Genomic DNA, 7,074 nt, shown 5'->3' on the forward strand with positions numbered 1-7,074 from the left:
GGGGACTACTTGGGCAATCGACTGGAAGAGATCCATATTTATTCCCATTCCAAAAAAAGGTGACCCAACAGAATGTGGAAATTATTGAACAATATCACACACGAGCAAATCCTCCTGAAGGTTTTCCAGAAAAGACTTGAACAGTAAATTGACAGAGAACTACCAGAAATACAGAGTGGGTTTAGAAGAGGTCATGGCACTAGGGACATTATTGCCAATGTCAGATGGATCTTGGCAGAAAGCAGAGAGTACCAAAAGAATGTCTATCAGTGTTTCATTGACTATGCAAAGGCATTTGACTGTGGAACCCAATTAATTGTGGATAACCTTGAGGAAAATGGAATCTCAGGACACTTGATCGTGCTTATATGAAAACTCTACTTGGACCAAGAAGCAGTCCTCAGGACAAAGCAAGGAAACACTGCATGGTTCAAAATCAGAAAGGAGTGCATCTGGGATACATCCTGTCCCCATATCTTTTCATTCTGTATGCAGAACAGATCATTCAGGAAGCAGGGCTTTATGAGGAGGAGTGTGGCATTAAGATTGGAGGAGGATTCATTAACCACCTATGATATGCAGATGACACAACCTTTCTGGCTGAAACTGAAAAAAATCTGAAGCACTTGCTGCAAAAGGTCAAGGACTACAGTCTTCAATATGGGTTGAAGCTCAACATTAAGAAGACAAAGATTCTCAACACTGGGTCAATTGGCAGCACCAAGACAGATGGAGAAGAGATTGAGGTTGTTAACAATTACAGCTTGCTTGGATCCACAATCAACACTCTTAACACCAGCAGTCAGGAAATCTAAAGACAAACTAGGGAAAATCTGCTGTCATGGACCTCTCCAGAGTGCTGAAGAGCAATGATGTCAATCTAGATACAAAGGTGCACCTAATCTAGGCCATGGTTTTTTCAATTACCTGTTATGCTTCAGAGAGCTGGACAATGACTAAGGATGATGAATAAGAATAGATGCCTTCAAGTTGTGGTGCTGGAAAAGAGTCTTGAGCATCCCATGGACTGCCAAGAAAACAAATAGGTCTGTCTTGGAGAGGGTGAAACCAAGTCTCTCCTTTGAGGCTAGGATTTTGAAACTCCACCTCCCTTACTTTGGACACGTAGCCAGGAGAGATCTGTCCTTGGAGAAGGACATCATGCTTGGAAGGGTGGATGGACAGCACAGGAGAGAGAGACCCTGGAAGAGATGGATTGATACAGTAACTGGGGAGATGGGGGTTGGTGTGTCAGAATTATTGAGACTCAGGACAGGGAAGGGTTCAGAGCTGCTGTACAGAGGGTCGTTATTCATTGCAGGCGACTTAACTAATAACTTTCTATGACAGGTTTGGAAGCAGGAGTAGCATCCACTTCATAAACAACTTGCCTCCTGAAACTCTATGAACTTTGATAAATGTCAATAGTTGTAGAGGGGCGTCAGTCCTTTTGTTCATAGGGACGCTATGAGTAGTGCTCAACTCAAAGGCAATCAACAACAACATTTACTTATATCTACTTTGCTCCTTTATTCTGTACTTCCATACCCTCTTGTTTTAAAAAATAAAAATAACATCCTGGTTTGTTCAGAATAGCAACACTATCTCTTTCTATTCACAATAAAAAGAAAATTGTGTGTGTGTGTGTGTGTGTGTGCTTGTGTGTGCGTGCGCGCGTGCGTGCACGCGTGAAACAGACTGTTTAATTAGCACATAAGTGTAGGAGGGCTAAAGTTGAAAATGGCATCAGCTGAAAATACATTCTTAAAAATCAAGCAAATTATATTTGTAAATATTTTTTAAATGTCAATAAAAATATGACACAAAATCAAAAAGTGAAAATCACCCATGCCGTCTTTCATCATTCACTGCCAGGCATTTTTAGAAATACTTTTTATTCTTACTAAGATTGAGACCTTTTTTTAATAAAAAATGAGACTTTTTTTTTCATTAATTTCAATGAACATTTACAGAGATTTTGGATTTCCATTCATTCATTGTTGCACTTTTCTCCCTGCCCACCCTATCCCCACCCCCAATTCGCTTTTTTCCTTGAAAAGCAAAAGAAAAACTCCTTCATTGGTATATAATCCCTCTGCACCCCCCACCCCCACCCCGAGTATACTCCACTTTGCAACCCTCATTCCAAACTCTTACGATAATCATAATGCCCTAAAATGTATTACTTTTAAACTGTTCTCTCCCTCAACGGCTTCAATGCAGTATACATAATTTATCCAGTTTTTCTCAGTCTTACCCCCACCCTGATGTCAGCCTCATTCTACAACATTGGCACCATGCAGTATTGGTCCAAAAATGAGACTTTTAACAAAAATAAATTGTCTTGTAACCTGCTTCTCCACTCTCAACAGCGTGGCGTGGAGGGCTTTTTATATCAGTAAATGCAGCTTAGCATCCCTTTTCTGTCCCATGTGTCATCCTGTGACTGTTTCCTTCACATCTTAGTGTTATGAGAAGAATCCTTTTTGTCACTCATTGTTTCAAAGCTTCCAGTCTCTCTACCACTAGGACTTAGCTGTTGTCACTCTAGAGGGAGTAGCGGTATCCGTGAAGTTTTATAAGCGTACGCACCCTAAGAAAATAGAGTAAGCGCTTCTCTTTCACAGTTGCTGTAACCAGCAACAACACTGTTAGAACCAACAGATCCTGCTCCTACAGAGCACTCAGAGCCCTCCTGGCCCAGTGGGAAGAAGCTGTGCTGCAATCCCAAAGGCACGCAGTCTCCTCCCTTACAGTTTTCTACCTCTCAAAACCCACTGGAGGGGCAGCTATGGATCGGATCTGACTCAACAGCTCACAACAACAACAACAAAACAACACAGTGAAGTTGGGACTGTGCTAGGTCCTGAGGTATCAGATGTTTTCAGTTGAAGACAGGATCCTGAGCCCTTCGGGCGAGCCACACAAAATAGTTCTCTGAGGTGCTGATGTCCAGTTAAGGGAGCTTCAGGCCCCTCATTTGCATTAGCACCTTCTGAGTAAACTTTTATTTCCCTGCTTCATATTATTTGCCTTCAGAAAGTCCTAACCACCCCCCAATTTATATTAAAAAATTCCGAAAGCCAAAACCAAACAATTTGCCATCCATTTGACTGACTCGGGTGCCTCTGTGTGTATCAGACCAGAACCTCTAGACAGCTTCAAGGACTGATTTCTTTAGAAAGAGATCACCAGGCCTTTCTTCCAAAGCACCGCTGGGTGCCTGTAAGCCCCCAACCTCTCTGTCAGTCCCTGAGCACATTCACACCACCCAGGGGAGTCCTGTGGGAATGTAGCTCACACAAGATCTCAATCAGACTTGCTGCTTGTTGGGCTTCTTCCTCACAGCCAAATATCTTTACCTTCTCATCTCCCACTCACCCTTCAAGCCACTCTCATCTTGATTCCTTGCGTTCTATTCAGCCAAAATTAACCAAGGATTAATCACCTCCGTTATATAAATAAAATAGACTTCCCCCCCCACACACACTTTCTTTGCCTGAAAGTCTTTTTCACCTCTGTAACATATATACGTCCTTGCTGGTTTTCTTTCTACAAAATGTGTGCTGCTTTCACTCCCTAGTCATGAAAAGGTGTCCTTCCTCAAGGCCTGACCTATATTCACTTTTCTTGAAGGGCAGGACCACCTCACAAGCCAGTTTCAAAGTACAGCAGCTGAATCATAGAGACCAATCCATCTGCAGACACTTCCCACCTGGGAGAACATTGCTTTGTCTCTGGAGGACTTGATTCTGCATCAGCTAAGGAAATAGTAGTTTAAGTATTGAACTGCTGACTGAAAGATAGCAATTTTTAAACAGTACTAACTTCCACAGAAAGTGGCACTGCTCCAGTCCCAAAGGGACTAAGGCTGTTGATGGTATTTATTGGTTTTGAACTGCAAGCAGGTACTCACTTGGAAGAGGGGATAAAACCTTGAGTTCTGCCCACAAGAGAGTGAGGATGAAGAAAGATAAACAAGAAGAGCATAGTTATCAAGTGTAAAAGTGACCCTGGAGAATACTAAGCTCATTGAAACACCAGCAGTCTCCCCTGAGGAGATGAGGTCAGCGGGCAGCACCCCAGCCTTACAGGATTGCCTTTAGGAGCCGGTGAAGGAGATGAGGAGCAGCTTTCCAAACTGAGGGGAGACCCAGGGTGATTTTACACAAGAGAAAGCCTGGTGTATTCAGGAAAAGGCATGTAGTTAAGATTCCCAGGAGATTAGGAGAGGCAGGAATTTGCCCCAAAGTGAAGAGGACAGAATGCCATCTTTAGAAACATGCTGAGGATGTGAGCTGTGTCTGATTGGGGACTCTCCCGGGGAAGCACTGGCCAGCAGTGGGGCTGGCCCTCGAAGGACACAGCATCCTTGGAGGAGGGGAGGAGGGGAAAGCCCATCCACAAAGAACGAGGCGTGAGGGCACTGATATGGATGTGTTTATAAAGTGCTCAATTCTAGGCTCAGGAGGGGAAAGGGAAAATGTAAAGGACTAATCAGGAGAAGGTGAATGAGAGTCAGGGATTTAGAAAGTTCTACATGAGGGTAAAGAGCAGGTCTAATGGGAGTAAAGAATGTAATTATCACGAAAAGTTCTCGCTTACTTAAATTATCCTGTTCTATACTCAGGACAGTTCTAGTGGCCTAGAGGGTAAGGAGTGTGTCAAATCCACCAGCTGCTCCATGAAAGATGGGCAGTCTCTTCCTATGCAGTCTACAGCTTCTGAAAACCCGATGGAGGGTCATCTGTGAATTGGTACCAGCTCAGAAGTACATAACAAAAACAACAAACTTAGGGCAAGATTTAAGATCTTTTATACATTTTATTTTAAAAACTATTCAAGTTGCCTAGGCATTTGTCTTTATTTGAATATTTAGCATTCCAGAATTCTTTAGTGTATGCTGGAGATAGATGGAAGTTGAGTTTTGAAATGAAAACCAGATTGTAGAGGTTTTACATTCTTATTTTATTACATGATTATTTTCTTTTCTTTTGACTCTGAGGCAAAGGTATTGATGGGCTCTGGTAGAATAAAGTTTCAAGGGCTGTTTACCTTTTTAATAGAAAAAGCAACCTTGAATATGTTTGTATATACTTCACACTCTTTGGAAGTGTGGTCAGCCTTGTGGTGGTTGTTTCCTGTTTGAGTTGTGTTTTTTACTTTTTTTCTCAGCAGACCACAATGTCAGTAACCCCTTCTATAATCTGATAATGTAAAAATATCTGGAGAGATGTCAGGGGTAAGGGAGTAAATAATTTCTTCTTTAATTAAATATTAAATTATGCTAGCATGATGAAAATGTTAAACATCAACATTAAGGCGTATTAATCCAATTATAAATATTTATCAAAGAGATCTATTTCTACTAACTATCCTGCATATAGAGAGCTCTGGTGGCCTAGTGTTAAGAAGCTGTGCTGCAGTCCCAAAGACATGCAGTTCAAATCCACCAGCTGCCCCACAGGAGAAAGACGGCCAGTCTCCTCCCGTGTGATATATTACTGCCTCTGAAAGTCAGCTATGGGCCGGTCTGACTCAATGGCAAGCAACAACATCCTGCATATGGATAATGAAACTATTATGCATATGAAAATTTGGAAGTACAATTTGAAGCAGATTCAATGTTAATTCAGAATTCCTATAGAGGGTCAAGGACTGCAGCCTCCAATATGGATTGAGGCTCAATGTCAAGAAGACAAAGATTCTCACCACTGGGCCAATCGGCAGCATCAGGATGGATGGTGAAGAGATTGAGATTGTTCACAGCTTCAGTTTGCTTGGCTCCACAGTCAACACTCTCGGCACCAGCAGCCAGGAAATTAAAAGACGTATTGCCATGGGAAAGTCTGCTGTTAGGGACCTCTCCAAAGTACTGAAGAGCAGTGGTGTCTCTTTGGAGACTAAAGTGCGTCTGATACAGGCCATGGTCTCTGCTATCACTTGTTATGCATCAGAGAGTTGGACAATGACTAGAAAGGATAGGAGGAGAATTGATGCCTTTGAGCTGTGGTGCTGGAGAATAGTATTGAGAGTACCATGGACTATTAGGAAAACAAACAAATTCATCCTGGAAAGGGTCAAACTGGGCTGCTCCTTGGAGGCAAGGATTCTAAGGCTCCGTCTAACATACTTTGGACATGTTGCAAGGAGGGGCAGGTCCTTGGAGAGGTACATCATGCTTGGTAGGGTGGACAGACAGCGCAGAAGGGGAAGGCCCTCTATGAGGTGGATTGATTCAGTGACTGGGGTAATCGGGATGGGTGTGTCAGAGACGGTGTGATTGGCATAGGACAGAACAGAGTTCAGGGATCTTGTATATAGATAGGGTCGCTATGAGTCACAAGTGACTCGATGGCACATAACAACAACAACAGCATACTTAGTCAAAACACAAAAAACCATTGAAAAAGGAAAATATCACCAAAAACAACTCCTGGCAATCCTTATTGTGTCTTGCCTTTCTCTTCTCTGAGAGTTCTTTTAGAGCTAAGAAAGTAGGGATCATAGTAAAATCATAGGGATTTTACAGGATTTTAGTTAACTCAAACTTATTGCTGTTGAGTTTGGGCCAACTCTTGGCTAGCCCTCCTGCAAGTTTTCAGAGATTGTCCTCTCACAAGAGGACATTACCCATCTTTCTCCCTTGGTGGATTCAAACTGTTCACCTTGAGTTAGCAGTGAAACTTTCTACCACTAGGCCACCAGAGCTCCTTAGAGATCTCACTAGTGCCCTTTTTTAAATGTTGAACTTCAGAGACCAGTTTATTTTTTTTTCTCTAAAATATTTCCGATCCAACTATTAGAGACTCAACTCTGAATGATCAAGTCAGGACCACTGATTCAGCAGCAACTGTTCAGAGATAGCTAATGGGAGAAGATTGTCCATCTATTTTCTCCAGTGCTGCTGGTGGATCTGAACTGCCTGCCTTTAGGTTTTCAGCCAACTCCTTATCCCCAATGTCTCCAGGTTGTGACTAGTGTGTTGTTGTTGTTATGTGCCATCGAGTCGTTTCCGACTCATAGCGACCCTATGCACAACAGCTCTAAACCCTGCTCTATCCTGCGCCAACC

General features: G+C 42.6%; 1 protein-coding gene across 1 annotated transcript in view; it reads left to right on the plus strand.

Moving 5' to 3' along the window:
* IFT88 (intraflagellar transport 88 homolog (Chlamydomonas)) overlaps window positions 1-7,074 on the plus strand; it is a 143,577-nt gene that overhangs the window by 106,093 nt on the left and 30,410 nt on the right. The window lies entirely within an intron of this gene.

Source organism: Elephantulus edwardii, unplaced genomic scaffold, assembly GCF_000299155.1.
Source record: "Elephantulus edwardii isolate Elephantulus edwardi_28Jun2011 unplaced genomic scaffold, EleEdw1.0 scaffold00135, whole genome shotgun sequence".
NCBI lineage: Eukaryota > Metazoa > Chordata > Mammalia > Macroscelidea > Macroscelididae > Elephantulus > Elephantulus edwardii.